This window comes from Cryptomeria japonica, chromosome 7 (assembly GCF_030272615.1).
Source record: "Cryptomeria japonica chromosome 7, Sugi_1.0, whole genome shotgun sequence".
Lineage (NCBI taxonomy): Eukaryota > Viridiplantae > Streptophyta > Pinopsida > Cupressales > Cupressaceae > Cryptomeria > Cryptomeria japonica.
Genome location: NC_081411.1, coordinates 616,345,711 through 616,369,551, shown reverse-complemented (window position 1 = coordinate 616,369,551; position 23,841 = coordinate 616,345,711).

Genomic DNA, 23,841 nt, shown 5'->3' with positions numbered 1-23,841 from the left:
AAGAACCTCACCCCATCCAACAGAAAAGCCTCACGATTGCCTATCAGGACATATGAATCCTCCAATCAAACCAGCCAGAATAACAGGAAGAGTCTCGTAGTACATCACCATATCTACCCATCAGATCGCTCCTCTACCAATGCTCTCATCAGCAAACACGACTATGCAAGCCTCAGTCCCAACTCGATCCTGGTAATCATACTGCACTAGCTCGCCAGTCACCGGGATGTGTAGAATCATGTAGACATCCTCAAGAGTCACACTATTCTCACCCGTCGGTAGGTGGAAAGTGTTATGCTCGTTGTGCCATCTCTCAGCTAATGCAGTCAACAATCCTCTATTATGTGTAATCTCAGGCATAAATAATAAATGGCATAAACCACATGCATCTATATGTCTAATCTTAGTCTGGGACAACTCTGGAACTAAATGACGTATGGCCGGTAATTTCTCCCGACACTGGAGAACATCAAGTTTCTCCTATTTTTCAAGAGAAATCAATCAAATCAAATTGAAGTAATCATTATCTATCAATCAATCAAATCAAACTGAAGCAATCATTATCTATCAATCAATCAAATCAACTTGAAGCAATCATTAATTATCAATCAATCAAATCAAATTGAAGCAACTTAAGCTATCAAATCATTTTAAACCTATCAATCCTGGTTTACTATCAATCACTGAGTTTAATCAAAAACTCTACTAAGCTCTTACATCATAAACTAAATCGGTTTCTTAGAGCTACTCAATCATCAATTCATCAATCAAGCTAATCAGAGCTACTCTATCATTAATCTATCAATCAAGCTAATCAGAGCTACTCAATCATCAAATCTATCAATCAAGCTAATCAGAGCTACTCCATTATCACATCTATCAATCAAGCTAATCAGAGCTACTTAATCTAGTAATCAAAGCTATCTATCGATCTATCAATCATACAATCACTCAATCATGACTCTATTTCATCATACATGTGTATCAAATATGTTAAATCTAAACATGTAATGCCCCTACCCTAGTCAGCCTTGTAAAACCCGTTTGACCTTGGTTGACTTCCTATGTGGCATTCTTGAATGGTGGATTTACCATTATGTAATGTTGTAGATTAGACTATATGAATATTGTGCGTACCTATTATTGTGCTTTTGCATCGATTCTTGTGCAAATGTAATTGTTCTCTAATTCTTGTTATAAATCTTGAGCTAACGCCTTCATTGGATATGTATATATATGTATGCTTGCGTGACTCATGGGTGCAGGAGATTTCAGGTACTATACCACCTAGGTGCAAGGTTCATCTCTATTGGGATCCACAGAGTTGAGTATACCTCTTTCATCCTTAGGATTTGGATTAGGAGGTCATAAAACTCTCGTCTTGCCTCAGTCACGATCAGGTGAGCGTCGTGTGTGGTCCATCGGGTTTGTTTTTTGCTTGGGTTGTGTGTCGTGTGATTGGCGGACTTCCTTGGTTTGCATGCCTTATGGAGTATTTTATCCTAAGTATTTAATTCAATTTAATGTGTTGATTTACGCATTAGTAATTGAGAAATTAAAATAGATAGGTTTCTTCTATATGATTAATTGTTAATTTAAGAGATCGCCTTAATTATATTTGTAGCAAGCTTAAGTATTTAATTTGAATTAATGTGTTCATTTACGCATTATTAGTTGAGAAACTAAAATAAATAAGTTACTTTCATGAGATTAGTCATTTATCAAAAAGAGCGCTTTATTTATGTTTGTAGCGAGTTTAGTTTAATAGTTAATTTTAAATAACGAATTTAATTAGTTTATGCATTTAAAAAAAAGAAGAAGATTTAAAGTCATTTGGAAATAGAAATAATTTAACCACTTTTGCATTTTGTAAATGAAAGGGTAAATTGTATTATTTAAAGAAAATAATTTTTAATTTGTAAAGTTTGATATAGTGTAAAAGATTGATTTTTGGAAATTAATTTAATTTAAATACTTTACCCTTGTCAATAGTTCGAAATATAAATGTTGACTTAATTAATATGGAGAAATTAAAATTAAGATTAAATAAGAGATAAGTATATTAATTAGAAAATCAAGTTAAAATAATTTAATAGTTGAAAAGAATTATTATTTCTTTTATTTTAAAAGAGCTTAAATTTCGAAATTAGAAATTAGGTCAAAATTGGTTCCCATTTAACCTAGGTTGAAAAATATTTTTGGGGGTTGTTGAATTTTTAGAAAAGAAAAAAAATATGGGGATGGAGATTTGGGGATTTTTGCAAGGATGGATTTCTACAGCTGTAGGATTGAGGGCTCTTCTTTGAATCTTACAAGGAATGCTAAAGAGGTAGGATTCCGGTTTACCCTTTTGTTCTTTGCTAAATAAGAAAAAATGGTATTTGGTTGTTTTTCATGAAAAGTTGGTTTTAAAATATCCATGAATGCTCTTAAGATTTAAGTTTTTAGTTTGAGAATATTGGTTGTTTTTGGATCAAGAATGTTTAAAGGGTTATGGGTTTTGAATAAATCCTGTCCATCTGGAAGTTTGTTTTGGATATTTAGAAAATCATGTCTGCTGGAAAAATCTTCCCCATTTTATTGTTTTAACATTCTGAAAAAAAAATTAAAAAAATATGTGACTGTGGCTGTGAATGAGATTTGGGTTTTTCTTTTAGTTGGAGTTTATTTTAGTTTATATTTTAGGTTTTGATTTTAAATAAGATCTAAGGTTCTATTTTTATTTTTTTTTTAAAAAGAAAACGAAATTAAAAAGAAAAAAAAAAAAAGGTTTATTGGGTTAGGGTTTGACGGTGGAGGAGCCGAAGCTCGGCTCACGCCACCGCCTCCTTCCCCTCCTTTCTCGCAGGCACGCAACAACTTGCGCCCGCAAGGGGACGCAGGGGCCTGCGCCCGTGGCAGCCGCAGGGAGCTCTGCCGCGGTGGCCGCCTGTGGCGAGCGACGCCATGGTGGCCGCAGGGTAGCCGCAAGGGGGAGCTGCGGACCTCTCCTGTGATGGGAGGTGGGCCCCGCAGTGGGTCCCCCATTTCCTTTCTTTTCTTTTATATTTTTTTTATTGTATTTTTATTATTTAAAAAAAAATAGTTTTTTCTCATGGAAAATAAAACTTTCAATATTGCATAATGTAATGTTTTAAAAAAAATAAAGAAAAGCAAAGTTCATTTTATTTTTAATGTTAAATATTATTAATATATATTTTATTAACAAGGGTTAATAAAAATTTATTAATTAATATTAAATTTGAAATATTTGGATTATTCAATCTGTTATTAAAATATATATATTATTAATGGGATTAATATATATATATTTATAATAACAATTAATTGAAAGATCGTGCATTAATAAATTATTAATTGTTTATATTTTGATTATCCAGGGGCTAATAATTATATAATGATTAATATTTAAGTTTTGGGAATCTGTATAAATGAGGGAATACCTTTTGGGAATAGATAGAATAACTTTGTTTTATTGGAGATTTTTGAAATAAATCTAGATAGAATAACTTCTTTTGTTTGAGATTTTGAATTAAATTATATTTATTATTCAGTGATGAATTAAATTTTATGTATTCGCTTTGTCAAGTAATGGCACGACCTTGATAGGAGTGTTAGGACCCTATCGTTTGGTTGCTTGTGTTTGGTCTTAGTCGGTCAAGTCCCTAGTTAGGGAACCGTCAGTTATGAAACCCTTGTATTTGCTTTTGATGTGTACAGTGGGATCCGCCTCAAAAAGGGATCATTATGTAATTATTGACCGAAGTGGTCATTGTATAGTGGTTGTGTTTGCCTAAATGGCAGAGATGTAAATAACATGAACCTTATGTAATCTTAACTTAATTAATTGCTAGAGGGGTCTTGCAGTTGAGCAGACCCGAAGATGTAGCCCTCTAGGGGTGAACTCCGAGATCATATCTGTGTTATGTGATGTTTTTTTTTTGTCTCTCATGTTTCATACTTAGAGCTAGCATGTATGGTTGCATTTTGTAAGTGTCTAATGAGAATTTAATGAAGTTATTTCTTGAATGCATGAATATAGTTATCTTGTTAAAAGTAGTAATTAGGGTCATAAAAGATTGTAAGTAAGATTATGGAAAGTATTTTGTTAATGATTAATGAAAAGAAGTAAGCATGGAAAGAAACTCACTAGGTACAATTATTGGATTAACTTGTCATAAAGCTTGTAATTTGAACGTAATGAATGGATAACAAATATTGGATTAACTGTCATAATATCTAAATTGGAAAGCTAATGGATGAAACCCATTTGGTTACTTACCGTATTATCTTAATAAACGAACATCGTCATGTTAGCTATAATTCCCTAAATTGGATGAATTTATTTAATTGGTTATGTTTTATTCTAACACAAATAATCCTCACCAACTTAGTTTATAAATTGGATGAACTCGAATTGGTTATCCACATTATAACCTTAATTTTTGAACTTCATCATAAAAGCTATAATTGAACTGAAAAGGAAGCACTCATTTAGTTGTTTATATCTTAACCATAGCAAATGTATTTCTTCATATTAACTTTATTTTAACTAAAATGAGTGAACTCATTAAGTTAGTTATATTTTAATCCTAATGGATGATCGTCACTATGTTACTTACATTTTTAATCCTTAACGAATGAATATCATCTTACTAGCTATATTTGTAATTAAAGGGATGAACTCATGTGGCTATATTACATTTTCACCTTAATGAATTGAACTCCATCTCTTAGTATTATTTTAACTTCAATGAATGAACTCTTTGGCTAATTACATTTTATCCTCTATAAATGAACTACGACTTATTAGTTGGTTATATTTAAAACCAAACGAAGGAACCTCGTTTTATTGTTTACATCTTAATTCTTAATGAATGAATTTCATCTTATTAGCCATACTTTTAACTATAAAGGATGATCTCATTTGTGGTTGGTTACTTTTAAACCTAAATGAATGAACTTTGTTATATTAGTCGCATTGTATCTAAAATGGATGGACTCGTCAAGTTAACCCTACTTAAACCTTAATGGGTGAATTCTTAAGCTAATTATGTTTTAAATTGCACTGAGTAAATATCCTCATGTTAGCCTCCTCTCCAATCAAAATAGATGAATGCTTCCTAAATTCTAAAATGTCTATTCATCGAACATAACATATCCATGTCTTAAGCATTAACTCGCAATTAAGATATCTAGCTTAAATGGATCAATTGTCACGAGTTGAGTTAGGTGTAAGGTCACGTAATCATGTTGGGAAACTCCTTAGGTTCGTTTAGTCTTCCGCTGTGTTATCTAAGCTTTAGATAACTCCAAATTATCTTAATGTTGTGACTTATTATTAACACTCTTAATTATTATTATATATAAAAAGAAAAAATATTTACACTCCATTTGAGTGTTTTTAACTTAAACCCTTTGGGGTTTCCTGGTTGGGCATTACAAAACATCAAAGTGATTTTTAGCTTTTGTATCAATCAACAATCTCAAATTTAAGCAAAAGCATTATCTTTTAGAGCTTATGCTCTAATCGACCATGCATATGCGTTGCTTTATGCATTTGCGCTATCCTATTGAACATAAGCACTAACAAACAAAACATAAGCGCTATCCTAAGCGTTTGTGCTAACATTCTATGCAAATGCGCTAACATATAGAGCATATGCGCTAAACAAAATTGCATATGTGTTAAACCAAACTGCAAAAGCGCTAATCTAAAATCGAAAAAATCAAAAATTTTAAAAATTCAAAAAAAAGTGCCTAAAACATGAAATTTTTAACGAAAACTTGAAAACAAAACTCGGGATAAGATATATACCGGATAACCACACTCGGCTGGCCGCTGATATCGCTGAACTCGCTCAAATCAATGACACTCCACTGGAATCACCATTTTGCCACCTCAGCAAGAATATTCTCTCCAAAAGCTGACAAGGATAACAATGAAGTTAAAATTAGCCTTGGTTAATTTTATATTTACTATTTGAAGAGTAATTAATTTCAAAAATGGGGCAATTTAATTTTTTTTTACAAATGAATTTAATTGACTGAAATTTTTATCACATTATCATGAGATTAATCATTCAAACTAAAATTTTCGACAATTTCATGATCAATCTCCTGAGGGGGCACACAATCAGGATTTTCAATCTCTATCAAGCGCATTATCAAGAATTGATTTAATCTTTGAAACAATGTTATCTCGACATCATTTTAAAGAGGGGCAAAATGTATACACTTAAAAATCGGCTATGAGCAATTAAATAAATATTTTATATTTATTTAATAATTATTCGTCTATTAAATAGTTAATTTGAAAAGATTAGTTTATTTAATTCATTTCGTGTCTTTCTATTAATTAATATTTTATTAATTAATTCATCTATCTTATTCCTCTAATTTAATTAAATATCTAATATTTAATTATTCCTTCTAACCAAGTTAATTAAATATCTAATATTTAATTATCTCCTCCAAACAATTAAATATTTAATATTTAATAGTTATTCTCCTATCCTATAGTCTCAAATATTAAATAATTCCTAAATTATTTAATCTCTTTTCCAACTCATCCCTCCATCTCCACTTCATCTTACCTTTGCCAACTCATCAAACATGTGGCTAAGGAAATTAATATTTCTTGATATTAATTCATGATTTATCTCCAACTTCCAAATTCAATGAAAATTGTGTACGTACACATATTTCATAACCATTTCCTATATTCTCTCCAACACCCCCTACATCTTAGGAAGGACTTGAGTCCACTTGTCCTCTCATGCCTAAATTTCCTCCAACCATCCCTAGATTCTCTCAATCAGCAACCCAGTCAAGGTGAGATGAGTGACACTTGTCTTCTCCTTCCCACTTTCTCTCAACCTTCACCTTTGCTCATAGCCATTCAAATCTATAGATCTGATTATGACCGTTGATTTGAGCCACATCATCTTATCCTCTCAAAATCTATAAAATCAAGAGCTTCAGTTGAGAGAGTGAATCTTCAAGTTAGTCTTCAAAATATTTTTCAATCAATCATATGTATCCGTGAGTTTTTGAAGCAAATAGCAAATAGCATTTTAGCAATATAATCATATAGCATTATCATTTTAGCATAATCATGTAGCTTTGCATATCATACAATCAGTTAACTACAAGTTATCAGTCCATTTTTCATATGCCATCTTGGAAGCCAACAGTGCATTGTTTGAGAGCACACCATCTGCAACCAGGAACAATGGAGTTAGGACACAATGAGACATAAGCCATGAAGGTAAAATAATGATTTATTTTAGTATGTATTTCATGTAGTTTCATTGGTGGATTTTGGATTTCCTGTATGCGTTTCCATTGTATTTTATGAAACTAACTTATTACAGGTAATATTCTAAGGATGAAATTCAAGCTCACACAACCATTATTTCACATTGTTATGAATTGAATTCCCATTTGTAGATGTGCTCTATTGAATTGGATAAATGATGAGTTTACATGTCAATATTGATGAACATAAATATTTGGATGCCAGTATTTTTTGTTGCAATAGGAACTATGGATTAAATGGTGTGCTCTTTTTTAAAGGTGAGAAAATGTTTGAGAGCTAAGATCTTAGAGCTACACTTGAAGAATTTTTTTAAAGAAAAATCTAGTGTGATTTTGCATGAAGTGAGAATGGTATTAGGGGATACATTTATGGTTTTGACACATAAACATAGGGTTAACTCTAACAGTGCTTCAATGTTTGTTACACTGATATTAGATCTTGGTGAAGGTAAGGTTTATATTATATAGAAACACTAATTAGGCCAAGGTGGTATGAAAATTATGGACAATGTGGTGTTGGGTTTGGGGTTTCATCCTAACCTAGGCTCTTGATCGAATATTCTCCTTAATTACAACAAATCATTGGTTCCATTTATCATCAAAGTGATTGGCAAAAAGGGGGATGTTTGTAAGTAGAAAGCAAGATGGGGGCTAATTTTTTTGAAAGTTATTGTTGTGGTGTTAATTGTTGGAAGTGTGAACCATATTTTGCCATGAAATCAAAGGTCTTTGACCCAAACAAGGATAATGAAGAAACTATAAGAAAATGGTAATTTTTTTTAATCTAGTATCACAATATAGTTAGATTGGATTGTTTAATAGAATTTGTATAAAAACTAATGAAGAATTTTTCAGGCATTACTATGGAGTTTCCATTTTGATCTTTGTACATTTTACCTTTCTAATTAATAAATGGGGTACGAATCATTTCACTAATCAGAAAAACAATTAAAGGTTATAAATTTCAAATTTAAAAGCTAGATGAAATTGGAAGATTCCTAGTGATACAATGTTTTTATTTTTCCAAAAAAATTAACAATTGTTGCACTTTTTTGAAAGGGGTATTATATAATGTAGAATTATTTTCATTTGTAAGGGTTGGGATTTTTTTTGACTTGTGAAGAAATAATACTATAACCCTTTTTAAAGGGTAATAGGAGTCTAAAAACTATGTTGCAACACCAATACTAGAATGATTTTTCTCTATAATAATGGTATGGATGCAAACTTTTGAATGTAATTGTCTCCTACAAAATATTGCATGTTATTTTCAAGAACATTATTGCAAATAGTGTACAAACCTAGGTATGCCTGAATCAAGGAGAAGAATATTGATGTGTGGAAGGACTTCTTGGACTTCATTATAGATAAGGAATGGGTCCAATTGGTATTGAGTCACTTACACAACAAAAAATTGTACCTATATAAACCACATCACATCACAAAGGAGGCCATCCAGGCTGTTAGTATGTTACTAGTGCAAGGAGCAATTACACCAAAGAAAGGGATACCAAATTCAAAGTTCCAAAAGCTTACTAGAGATGCATTTGATGGAAGGAGTCTGGATATCAATAGGATCACAAATCTAGTAGTAGAATATGCAACAAAGGTGATATCATACAAAATTTAGTTCACTAACCAATAATTATCCACCACAGTAGTCACAATCCAAACTATATATCCATTGATCATTAAGGGTAAAGACTTTAGCCTATTTCAAGTCCTCAAAACAAAGTTGTTGGAGAATGCATCCTACACCAAGAAAACAAGGTATCAATTTTGATATAAAAATTTGTTGATTCATCTTGCCTTTTACTTTATGAATGAGTTGCCCCCACTATGCCAAAAAAGTATGGGATACAAATAGATATGTGGTAGAAAAATCCAAGAGAATGTTGGAATTTTCTAAACCTAATACCAATACATAAGTATTTGGCATGGGATTCTACAAGGAAATGCAAGACCGATGGAGAATCTTGAATGACGTAGTCTAGAAATACCTGGACACCATAGTATTTTGGGTAGATAAAGATTTCATTATAATGGATGCCATTGAGCCTCATGCTGCATTGATACCACCATTGACATATGAGGTATTGGAGGAATAAGTGGAGTCCTATGAGCCACAATTGTTGAGCCTACCAAAGGACCCAAAATCAAAGAAAAACCCTATGGAGGAGTATATGAAATCAATAGCCAAACAAAAATCAACAAAATAATTGGAAAAGAAAAGACCAACGCAACACAAGGAATGGGGGACACTAAAAAGGAGTCCACTGAGGAAGAAGAGTCAAAGGAACCAAAAGAAGAAACCTGACCCACCCCTAGAAGAAGGTTTGGGAGATTGCATACAACAAATCCTACAACACCCACACAAGCAGAAAGCGGCGAACAAATCAAAAGGAAATTATCCACAACACTAGAGAGAGGAGTCATTAGAACAAGAGGTGATAGAAGACCAACTTTGGATGAATGTGGAAGAGAAGAAACCCCAAAGAAAATAACAAGCACATAGAGATGTAGAACCAAATATAGACACTAAGGAGGAGATAGAGATAATACCAGAGGAGGCTATCAAACTAGAAAGCACATCAACATTAAAATAAATCCCTCTTCTAAATGAAGATTAATTGTAAAGTGTCCTATATGAGAAAAGGCTTTCTGTTAATACACTAGAGAAGTACCCTATAATGGGCTCTCCTAACAAGATGGCTACATTGAAAGCATTGATTGGATACATGATGGAAAATAATATTACTTCATTAGTAGACTATCAAACCCTCAAACTATTGCATTTAAGCTTCAGAGAGAAAAGGAAACCTAGGAAGAGAAGTTGATCACCCCAACTATCTCATCTCCACAATGGCAGAAGCTCAAAGAGATAGAAACCAAGGAGCTCCAAACAAAGGAAATAATATAGACAAACTAATGTTGAAGAAACTAGAGGCTACCTAATGGGTGCAATAAAAAGTAACAGAGGCTACAATAAAAGCATGCAATCAATTGCACAAGGAAGAAGCAAAATATAAATAAATTAAAGTAGATAAACTCCCCACCTCTTTGGATTGATACACCTCCTACATATGCAGTCTCCCCAATGGAGTGTATCAAAGGCTTCATGGAAAAACAACAAAAGATACAACCAGTGGCATTGTCAAAATTACTTCATCCACCATTGGCCGGGTCACGAATATATATAGGGAGCATATCTCACATGCAAAAGTTTCAATTGGGGGATATCTTTCATTAGAAGGCTCGGGATGAGATTCTAAAGTAACATGTGAAAAATACAAAGTAGATAGAGGATGTATTAAAGGACATACAAGGCAAGTACCCTCACCTTAAAGGGGACCCTTCAAAGTTAGCTCTGGTACAATTGAGGACATTAATAGAACTACTCCAAGATCTAGCCCTACAAAAGGGTAAACTTAAACAAGAAGTGCAAACATAATTTCAAAAGACATATATGGATGAGGAGAGGAAAAGATGTTTCATAGCTTGCTCTACATTAGAAAGTCATATCAATACAATGAAGAGCACAACGATAGAAATTAATCAACTCTATTAGTATTGTTTGAAGTGGCCAACCATTGTGGCCCTTATCAAGGCTCAAATGGACAATATAGGATTCTATATCCTTCATGTATCACATTATTATGATGCCTTGAAAGATATGAATGGACAAGAGAGAAGCAATTGAAGACTTTTACAATCAATAACAATAGGTCTGAGAGAAAAGAGATAAATCCTAGAAAAGATTTTGACAATTAAGAGAGTTGATCGGCCTACGGTTAGACCACATCACCGAGATACTACAAGAAGCTCAAAATTTTGAGAAAACTATAAAAATACCAACTATGCTTCTAGAAGCTGAAAAGTAGATTGTCCAATTACACATTCATATTAATCAACTTCAATCGGTGAACAAGTAGCAAGATAATTTCAATTATATTTAAGACATCTATAAGGACATCCGTCCATTGAAGCCATCTTGACTTGAGGATATGTCAAAGTTTTGAAGATGAGATGATGTTGGTAGGGAAATAGGGCATAGAGACAAATTCAAAGAAGTTGCCACATCTTACTGCAAGAAGTCTTCAAAATACGAACTTTGGAGTATAGAAAATAGTCTAGCAATACTATCTAAGAGCCACTCCCCTATTGTAAATATAAGTATATAGTGAGATCCATTCACCAGTAGTAAGAGATAGTAAGGTGAAGTAATGGTGAATATAAAGAGGTTAATTTATGACTGTAAGGAGATATAAGGATATGTAATAAATGCCAATTGAATATCATGAATACAAATACTTTCGAATTTTGATCTATTATGCACGTATGATGTTATTATTCTTATTGATAGTTAATCTTAGGTATGCATATAATTTTGTATTGTCTCAATATGATTGAGTTTGAGGTGTTGCCTCAGTATGATTGAGTATGGGGTAGAAGACTACAACACCAAAAATACTTAGGGTACAAAACTTCAGTTTGCATCCCTCAATTTTGTTGTTGATAGGTGTCATAAGTAACTCCCAAGTGTCTTTCATGAAACATTAATTACTTCTTACTATTAGAGAGTTCAGATAACTAGAAGACAATTAAGAGGGGGGGGGGGGGGGGGTGAATCAGTTGTCATAGATTACAAGAACATTTAGCAATTAAAAATTTAATACCGGAACCCAAAATATTAATACCAAAATAGCAGATAAACCAATTAAGCATAAAAAATAATCACAAAATAAAAGTCATCCACTCAACACCAAGATTTGTACGTGGAAAACTAGGTAAAGGGAAAAACCACAGTGGGAAGCCTACCCACAGTTAGATAATACTTCTTCCATAAGTATGTGAATTAAAATGAAGGGGCTTGCACTTGTAGGAAGGCCAACAACCTAGAGCACACTTCTCATCACAAAAGGAGCCTCACTGACTACATATAAATCCAGACTACAATCCAGAGAAGCGTTGAACTGCAAAAGATAGCATCTCCTATGCTAGAGTACAGTTTTGGTTAAGCTCAATACCAGAGGACTAAATCCTCTTACATAAACCCAATTCGATCTCCAATGATCGACCAACTCCTCTGCTTGAATGATATTACATTATTTACACATTACATTCATTGATCATGACCTCTTACATTAACCATGATGATCTACAATGAGATCTTAAATCTTATTTATACAAACCCTCGACCATAAACAATCAGGTCAGCCACCAGACAATAAACCGAATACATAATTACAAACCATGTCGGTCTTAGACTAAAAAAATAATATCCAACACATAAAACATTCCAGAAATACAACAATAGGTCCTATCCACATGTTACATTAATATCGGTCCATAACCTAGATCAACCGGGACCAAGTATAGGTCCACATGCTTCAGCAATGATCTCCAACCGCCAAGTCTTGAACATGATCACTAACAACATCCTGAAACTCCATCAGAAGCTGCACCAATACCACATGCAATTCATCAAACATCTCCACCAAAAGCTTTGCTGGTGAAACCCTCACCGGAACCAGAAACCAATCTTCTAAGGAAGCAGGATAGCATCCAATCACTAGACCAAAACAAACTGACCAAATATGAGTACAAGTATCATGAACAAGCCAATTCTATCACCAAATTATATCAGAGTCTATCGGATCATGCCGAATCCAAGTTAACCAGAAACCACTCAACTTGTCGGGACCGGAAAGGTGTCGGTAAAGCATCCAAACAACTAGTGTTGACATCAATGACAAAACATCAATGCAACACATACTCAATTCCACCAAATGGTCAACACTTACAAAATACTATTATTAGTTGGTTAAAGATTCTCTTACAAGTACACTACTTAAACCCTTATTAAATGCTCTTATATATGCCATAGACTCTCTTATGCATCTTAGAATGTCATAGATGCTTTTAATTTTTTTACATGGCATAGATACTCTCTCAAACAAGTCATAATACAATTACCAAGTGGCATACGATAATCTCACAGACTCTTCAAATTTGTTAGATAGTTCAAATAATCTAAAGACAACTGAGAGAGAGGGGGGGGGGTGAATCAGTTGTCACTAGATTACCGGAACCTTAAAGCAATTAAAACTTTAATACCAAAACCCAATAGATCAATATCAAAATGCATAAACCAATTACCAAAATACCAGATATACTAATTAAGCACAAGCAACAATTAGAAAATAAATACCATCCACATGACACCAAGATTTGTACATGGAAAACCCGGTAAAGGGAAAAGTCACGGTGGGAAGCCTACCCACAGTCAGATAATACTTCTGCAGTAAGTATGTGATTACAAATGAGGGGCCTACACTTGCAGGAAGGCCAACAACCTAGAGCACATTGCTCATTACGAAAGGAGTCTCACTGACTACATAAGAATCCAGACTACAATCCTAAAGAGAAAATGAACTGCAATGATAGAATCTCCTATGCCAGAGTACAGTTCCAGTTAAGCTCAATACTGGAGACTAAATCCTCTTACATAAACCCAAATCGATCACCAATGATTGACCAAATCCTCTGCATGAATGATTATTACATTATTTTCTCCTTACATATCCATACATTATCCCTTACATATCTAATCTACAATGAGATCTTACATCATATCGATACAAACCCTCAACCATAAACAATAAGGTTGGCCACCAGACAATAAAGCAATTACATAATTACAAAACATGTCGGCCTGAGACCAAACAAATAATATCCAACCCATAAGACATCCCGGAAACACATCGAGAAGTCCAAACAACACGTTACATTAAGCCGGTCCATAACCTAGATAGTACTGGACCCAATTTAGGTCCACACATGCTAAAGCAATGATCCCAATCAGCCAAGTCTTGAACATGATCACCATCAACATCCTGAATCTCTACTAGAAGCCACACCAACACCACTTATGCAAAATATCAAAAGATCTTCAACAAAGCTCTGTCGATGAAACCCTCACTGGATCAACAAACCAAGCTTACCAACATACATGATAGCATCCGATCACCAAATCAAAACCAACTGACTAAACATGAATCTAAGTAGCATGAATAGCAGATCTAAGTCAATTCCATAAGCTAAAACATACCATAGCATACCAGATCATCATGATCTAACCAACCAAAAACCAAACATCCTACCGGGACCAGAAGGATATCGATAAAGCAACCAAAATAGCTAGTGTTGACATCAATGACAAAACATCAATGCAACACATAATCAGTTCCTCCAAATGGCCAACAAAATTATGGTGTCCCTTTCCATTAACATCCATCAAGTATCAATTTAAAATATAACATGCCTAGCTAGCTAACATCACAATAACATCTTGAAATATTATTGCAAGGATTTACAAGGTATACAACACACATAATCATAACATATCTCATGATTACAGTCTTATACTACTTATAATCTCATATGATACTTATTACTTTGTGTTATGATCCTAGTTACATCTCATGATTACAGTCTTATACTACTTATCATCTCTTGATCTTATGATTATGTCATTTCAATATCTAATTATGAGCGTACACTTTCTTATCATGCTTCTAGAACTAACCATATTGCCCATATTGGGAGAAATCACCTTTACATAATCTTCATGATCATATCTTAGGTATGTATCTATGTGATTATCTGGTGACACATTCACCTGTTATGCTTATCATAACATTGTTTAGACATGAAGAGCCACCTTTATCTTATATGTTAATTCAGTAACTATACATTAATTGTGATCCTCCCTATGCCCATTACATTATTTGTGCATCATCACATTATCTTACTCATGTGGGGGCAATCAATTCAACATGTGATTGCATGAACTTACCATATTCTAAGAGCCAACTTACCAAACTAGGGGCATAATGCATTATGCCTTCTCTATCGAATTATGTGCTTCCATGTCCCAAGTATGTTCTACAAGTCACACTAGGGATATCATAGCCTTTGCCACACTTCAATTGCATGGAAATCTCTAATACATCATGTATGGATATTTTTAGTACTAGTAGGGTCTAATTGCCCACCTATTCAATGTGTCTATGCTCTTGGATGCCACATTGGTGGCATATAGTAGCCTAATAGCCTATGTACTTAGGTATTTCTAGTCATTGAAGGCCACATCATCATTATTCATCTACCTATATTAGGAACAAATTTTTAGACCTTAGTGATCATTCCCAACCCATGTTCTTACCATGCTTATGATTCAATATGTTTCACTTGCTTGTTATATGATGCATTTATTACATTTATCACTTTACATGATCTAATGCTTACTTACATTTACATTTACATTTCATGTAATGGTTTTCCCTATGCTCTAATTCCTTGTATTTGATGGATACAATCAATTGAATGGGGGGTGTATTCCATCATGTTGTGACCTAATCACACATACCCCCCTTCCAAATGGGGACCCCCTAATTTTATGTCCACTTGGTCTTTTGGTTTTGGTATTTTGAATAGTCTGACAACAATTTCTTTGATTTCCCCAAGTCTCCAAGTGTTTTGCTGAAATTTGGCTAAGTCTGCAAGTGTTTTAGTGAAATTTCATGAAGTTTAGAAGCATGCATTGTCTATTTTAGGGTTTTTATCCTCTAGACTTAGAAATGAAGTCATAAATTAGAGCATGGTAAAATCTGAGCTAAGCATTGAAAAGAGAATCTTTCAAGGAAGCTACCAGTGAAATTTGAGCTACTTATGAGAACTTACTATTTTTAATAGGTTTCACTATGGCCCGGATTGGCCTAATTTTGCATTTAAACAAACTTACTTTTTTAGCAGTGTCTTATTTTAGTCTCATTGTGTTCTTGTTTGCCCTAATTCGGTGCTAGGAAGAACTTACTATTTATAGTAAGTCTATTTTTGGAATATCTATCCTTGGCAACTGGAAAAGCACTAACTGCAGAATTATCTTGAGTATCCAATTCTAAATTCAGAAAAGTTAAAGAGCAAGCAAGTGATCAAATTATGACTGTTTGGAAATCCTCCTCGAAAAGACAAGGCATGAAGAAACCTATCTTGGGCATATTTCCCAAGAAGTGGAGGAATTTTACTCTTCTCCAAACATCCTTCTCCTACCTTCAATTGCACCCAAATAGGCTCCTTGGGTGCATTTCCCAAAGACAGGAGGATTCTACCAAATTCTAGAAATTTTTTCACTAGGCCTCTAGAGCGCTTTTTCAGCCTCCTTGTGTGCATTTACTAAAGAGAGGAGGATTTTCCTTAAGGAATAAAATCCTCCCTGACCCCTCTAATCTGCCCAGGCAGGCTCTTGGGGTGCAAATTCCTAGTGGAGGAGGATTATTCCTCTTGTGCATAATTCCTCCTCCAGGGCTAAAATTGCCCTTGCATGGAGATGGTCTTGGAAATTGTGAAAATGGATAAGTATGAAGAAATTATTCCTTCACATCATGAATACACGCAGGTTCGCATAATACCATGGAAATGGTTGAAATATCAAAAGCATGGAAAATCCTTTAGCACTTCCATAATGACCCCAAGATAAAAGGATACATGTGAAAGGCAAGTTGATAGCATGCAAAATGAAATATTTCTCATTAATAAAGCATAACTCAAGACATTATGGAAGTCCCTATTTTTGAAGTCAAGTATGATGAGTGGGGTCCATCATAACAATAAGTCATATCCTTCATATTATGGTAACACTAGTGTGATGGGAATGGTATCAATGCAGTTGCTAAATTCATCCTGATGCCAACTTAGCAACTTGGTAGACAAATTTACTATTTAAACAAGGCTTAAGATTTCATTCTTCACATCACATTTTGGGAGAAATTGAAGCAAAAGCAAGGCATGGGAAGTGACTAAGACATGGTTTTTCTTTATTGAAGAATTCATATCTTTAGAGGGTTTTATTCCAAGTCTGGAATATGCAATGTGGAATTCTTTCCTTTGTGAATTCCAAAATTTCCCTATCTTTTAAATTCAATGTTAATTATTTTGTTTTGTAAGAATGGCAGAGTCCAACAAGGTGGCAAACACTTCAAGATAGACATAGCTCAAGAACAAACAAAAAGGATTCCTCCCCGAGTCAAAGATTATTTCAAAGTGGAGGGAAGTCATTAACACCAACTTAATAACATTCAAGTTGTAAGAATTTAGAAAAGGATATTTGGTTGCGATGGACATCCCCCGTCAGCTACCACCAAGAAGATAGTTAGAAGCAAAATTATGGCAACTGCTAGTTTCCCTCCTGCCATCCAATACTCGAAGCTGATAAATTGTGCAAAACACTATGACATTGAGAGAAGAGAAATTATGGCACCTGATGATAGACTCTTAACAATTCTCACCACTGAGGCTTTTGGAATCCCCGCATTCCAATCCATGATGTTCAAGACCAAGGAAAGAGAGACTATGATCTATGACTTTGGCATAGAGAGATGTGCTAGAATTGTCGACAAAAAGTGGATGCAAAATCCAAAGCCTCACAATTTAAATATGCTTAAGCAGCTCACCAACATGGACTTCAAACAAGTGTATGGTGATCTTGTGTTGATGATGAGCCGGATTACAGGATGTACACAAGCATACATCTTTAAGTATTAGATGTTTTACTTTATTGAAGAAGTGATGCATGCAATAAAGATGGTAGATTGGGAAAGAATAATTAGCAACAATATGGATGAATAAATGAGGAATTTGAAGCAGTCCCAGTCCTTCTAAATGAGCTCATATATTGTCTACATTTTGGCTAGAAAGGGAAAGTTCAGCAGATTATCAGGCAAACCACCCATGGAATGTGGTCCAGGATAATTTAAAGTCCACGAGGGCTATCCACAGTTGCACCTGTACAACACTATTTCTTTCAAGAAATCAAGTGTCACCTTCACCATGCCCATTGTTTGATCCTTACAAGGAGGTGTTCACACAATTTTGTCACAAGAAGCGAGGAAGTTGGTAAAAAAATATGGGGTTTGGTACATTCAAATTCTAAGATTTACTTACATACGATTCCAAGGATCCTCTTCCTAGCTCTATAGACTCCCAAGATATCCAATAGATAAAATGGTGTTCTTGGAAATAACAAGACAACTGATTGCCTATGATAAGATTTAGAAAAAGAAGAAGAAGGGCAGGATCAAATTTTTTATTGTCACGTGAGATTTTGTTGAATTATGCCCATCATTGGCAGTAGCAAAGAAGTCATTAGATGAACTGCTATTCTACCACCTCGCACCTCACATTGTAGTATTGTATTGTTATTTGTATGATAAGATAAGAATGGTGGCTATCATGAGGCACAATCATTGGATACAACTAGAGGATTATTGGGCTAACACCAAGGACAATTACATGATAAAAAAAAAAATTGTTTTGTAGATTTCTTTTTAGTTGATAAGAATATGTGAAATCATCCAAATGCCAGATCAGGTAGAAGAATATGTGAACACTATTCACCTTGATTGTGAAAAGAAGAAAGATAAGCCAATCCAACCACCCAACTGGCCAGAACAAAAAATTGATGATCTAGATACCATAATTTTGCTAGTTATGAAATTCATGAGCCACTAGTTTGAACATCATATCAATAAGTTGAAGGCAAAGAATTCCTGCCTGACTTACAATTTCATGGGAGAGTTAAAATCCCAAGATGAGGATACTAAAGGGTAATCGAGAGCTTAGAGCAGAGAAGAGGCAATTACACAAGAAAGGACATAATGTGGAAAGGAGAAACGTGTTCCCATAGATTCGCAAATACGGAAAAGGCAAGACGTTCCAAGGGAGGAACCACAAAAGAAGAGGCAAAGGTTAGAACAAGCATAGTCACTTGACATCTCCTCAAGTGTACATGCATTTGATATCTTCACTAGAAAAGTAGCAAGAAGTCAGCTCTAGGAAAAGGCCTAGGATATCTCATAGGCACATGTTATACTCAATATCAATGCTTTCTGAAGGCCTATTTAACAGAGGAATGATGAACAAAAAATTCATCTAGATACAACACAACATATTCAGTATTTTTCCAGAGAAACAACAGTGGGAGACTTAGGATGCCTTGAGGAGGTAACATAGGAGCATGAGTATGTAGAGACACATTATCAATTGGTAACTGCTCTAGATTGGCTAAGAGAAAGAATGAGGAAAGAGCCAAAGGAATAAATGGATCCTACACTCAAAATTAAATAATTTATAAGCTAGATAAACAAACCAGTGGAAAAGGAGGTTGCAAAGAAATTCTCTAAAGATACTGGAGATGAGCTGGGATTTATAACATTGCATGTGGTAGTTCCCTAGGTTGACAAAGATAGAAATGAGATCACTCGAGATGAGTATGACATTATATAAATTGATGTAGGGCATGCTACCAAGGAACAAGTGATAGAGGACTTTGATGACTCCTCTTTGGCACTAAAAGAGTGGATGAAAAATGTGGAAGACACAAATAGGAAGTTGAAGAGTGAAAAAAAAGCTTTATGTGAATATGTATGACGCTTAATGCATCCGTTCAGAGAGGAAGATCAGACTTGTGTTCCTCCCTCTTCTATTCCAACGAATCCGTGGATGGACTTGAAGAGATAACAAAAATCTCCCAATATTCTAAGTAATGGGTAGAGAGCATCTTCACTACATCAGTATCAGTTATATTCATTTAAGATATCTAAATTTTATTGGAGAATCTTGGCTATCCTTGGTGGATTTGAAAGTGTGGACTGGTCATGGGAGGATACACATATCTATTAGGACTTGACTATTCCACATCTCGAGGAACTAATGGAAATCCCTAGGAAGTCGTTAATACATGGATAAGTCATTAGAGAAAATGAAGCATATGACTTCCCTCAATGATTCTATGCAATAAGTACTGGGAAGGAATTCTTTGGAAGATCTAATATGGAGTATGCTCTATTGAGGATATGGGTCAAAAAACTCAAGAGGAAATCCTCAATATTATCAAGGGATTGTTTGAAAAAAGACTAATCGACGAGGAGCTAATAGTGTATAACCTGAAGGACATATTGCATGAATTCTTCTTCATGCAATCCTTCTCGAAAGGATATATGCAAAATGTTTCCTTATTCTCAAGCATAATGTGCAAGACTCAAGAGACAATTCCAGCATGGGAGAAGGTTTTCTCTAAGTGTGAAAAGGATATTGCTATTTTAGAATATAATTTGGAAACTATGCCAAGTGTCTCCATAGGAGAGCTCAAGGTTGTCATGACTAGGTTCATCACATTCACCGTTGGAGACATAGATAATGGCCGTCCTATTTTGGACAAGAATCTATTAAATCAATGATGGAGTGATGGGTCATTTAATGCATAGTGGGCGCTTTGATGGAGAAATGATTCATTTAATGCAAGGTGGACGCTTTATTTGGGAGTGATGGATCATTTAATGCAAAATGGGCATGATTCCTCATTTATTACCATGCCCACAACTTGGCACCACATATGTTCATTTTTGGTCAAAATCTAAATTGGGTTTTACATGGATAGATCTTATGTCAATGTAATCTAGACCATCCATATTCATTTTGGGGCCTATAAAAGGATTCACCCCTTCATTTGTAAACAAGGGAAAAAATTTAAAATATTTTTTCTATAAACTATCAAGATAATAAGAGTAATACATTGGATTTTTGTGTTTACTTGTGTTATTTTGAAGTTTTCATGGTTTCTCTTCCTCAAGAAGTTAGATTTGTTTTTGAGTAGTTAGATGAATGAGATAGATAACTTTGTTTCATGGTGAGATCATTCGCTCATACCTTTTGCAAATAGATGATCTCTATTTGCAGTGCAAGGTGTTACTGAACTTCGTAAACATGTATGTTTAACTTCAATTATCAATTGAATATTATTCGTCTTGATGATATTCATTGATAATATGAAATTATTTTTCATAACCCTTGAAGATTGTACCTACCTTTGTGTGGTTGTCTGAAGTTGGTGAAACAAAATATGGTCAATTTCGCTTGAGCTTTTGTTGTCTTTTGAGTCCTTCAGATTAGATTAGAACCTCTCTAAACCCTTTCCTATTTATTTTTTGCATATTTCATTGAGAAAATATTCCAAAAACATATATAATTTTTAAATCATTTGCTATACTTCCTTGATGTCTAAATTTTTAAAGTCTCCTTAAGGATTGTTCCATTTTACAAAAAGTCCCCCTCGGATTACTAGCAAGTATCAAGCCAAACAAACTCATATCCATCACTAACTCGAAAGTTTGTAGTCAGAACCTTGGAATCGCTTGTATAATTTTTCTCAAGAGAGGACAAAGTGACAATTGGAAACTTTATTTTTTGTTGGTGTTGTGTCAACTTAAGTTGAACTCATTAGAAAAAACCTGCAACTTGTTAGTTCATCATGAAATATAAAAAGCTACAGGAACTCAAGCTTCAACCAATGAAACAAAGTAAAATAACAAAATATCAAAGATTATACCTTTTTATCCTTATGTCTCATTGTGTCCTATCCCCATAGTTCTTGGTTCCAAATTGATGTTTCTCCCAGACAAGCACTATTTAGCTTCCAAGATGGCACATGAAGAATGGATAGATAACTGGTTGTTGATTGATGATTACTAAATGATATGCTAAATGATATTAAGCTAATATGCAAAGATGATGATATTCTATGATAAAACTCCTAAAATGCTAAATTAATTCAAACTCAAAATTCATAGATGCAAAATGAAGACTCCTAGATTCACTACGAGATTAGTTATTAGTTTAAAAAATGGTTTAGGAGACCTCTATTTATAGATTTTTGAGAGGATAAGCTTAGGTGGCGGAGATCAATGACCCTAATTAAATCTTTCAATTTGGATGGCTATGGAATAAGAGGTTGAGATGTGAGAGATAAAGGTGGAAGATGTTCCTCCTACACCTGCAGGATGGAGGAAAAGGAAGAAGGAGAAGCCAAGTGTAAGAAGGCTCACCTTGACTGAGGATGAAGACTTGAGAGAATATAAGATAGTTGGAGAAGATTTAGGGATATGAGGACAAGTGGACTCAACTCCCTCCAAAGTTGTAGGAAGGTTGGAGAAAATATAGGAAAGTTGAGAAATGTGTGTACGTACACATTCTTTGGTTTATGATTTGGAAGTTGAAGATAAATGATGTATTAATATTTAAAAATATTAATATCTTTAGCCACATGATTGATGAGTTGGCAAAAGAGGAAGTGATGTGGAGATGAGATGAGTTGGAAAAGGAGATTAAATAATTAAGAAATTATTTAATTAATGAGACTATAGGATAGTGGATGGGAGATAACTAAATATTAGATATTTAATTAATTGGTTTAGAAGAAAGGGATTAATGAATTAATTAATAAAATGTTTCAATTTAATTAATTAATAGAAGAATATAAATGAAAGCGAATTAAATAAATTAATCTTTTCAAATTAATTATTTAATAGAGAAATTAAAATGAAATAAATATAAAATATTTATTTAATTATTCATAGCCAATTTTTGAGTGTATACATTTTGCCCCTCTTTGAAATGATGTTGAGACAACATTATTTCAAAGATTAAATCAAGTCTTGATACTGCCCCTATCAGTGATAAAATCCTGATTGTGTGCCCCCTCGGGAGATTGATCATGAAATTATTGAAAGATTTTGATTGAGCGATTAATCTCATGATAAAATGATGAAAATATTTGATTAAATAGATCTTTTAATTAAATTCCTTTTGAAAAAGAAATAAAATTGCCCCACTTTAGAAAAATTAATTACCCTTCTAAAAAAAATCAAAAAGGTAATTATATAATAAACCATGGGCCCATTTTTATCCTCACTTGTAAATTGTCTTGTTTGAAAATTTGGAGAAGTTTACTAGGAGTTGAGCTAGCAAGATGGTGATCCTATATGAGAACCACAGATTTGAGTGTGTTCGTCGATATTAGTGACTTATTGAATATGGCGAACCAGTGAGTGGCCTATCTTGAGCTTTGTTCTTGATTCTCCGCATAAATTTTTGTGATTTCTAAATGTTTTAGGGTTCGTTTGATTTTTTTTTCTGACTTTCCTGCTTTTGTTTGTTAGGTTAGCGCTTTTATGCATTAGGTTAGTTCTTTTACTCGTTTCACACATTCACGCTATTTGTCCATGCATATGTCATCCCAGTTAGCGCTTTTTCTAGGGTTGCGCTTTTGCACATTTGGGTCACGCATATGTTATATAGGTTATCACTTTCACTTTGGTTTGCACCTTTGTATAGTTTGGTTGCGCATTTGTTATATAGGTTACCACTTTTTCTTTGTTTTGCGCTCGTGCACATTTGGGTCACGCATTTGTTATAATGCACAGTGCTTTTGTTTTGTTTTTAGGACTTTGATTGATCCAATGATTAAATCCACTTTTATTGCCTTTGATTTTATGTTTGATTCTTCAATTTGATAGATTGATGTTTAATTGATAGATAGATTGCTGATTGATAAACAATTTGATTGCTTGATAGATGTTTTGATAGATACAATAGCTATTTGTTGAAATCATGATTTATGGTTTG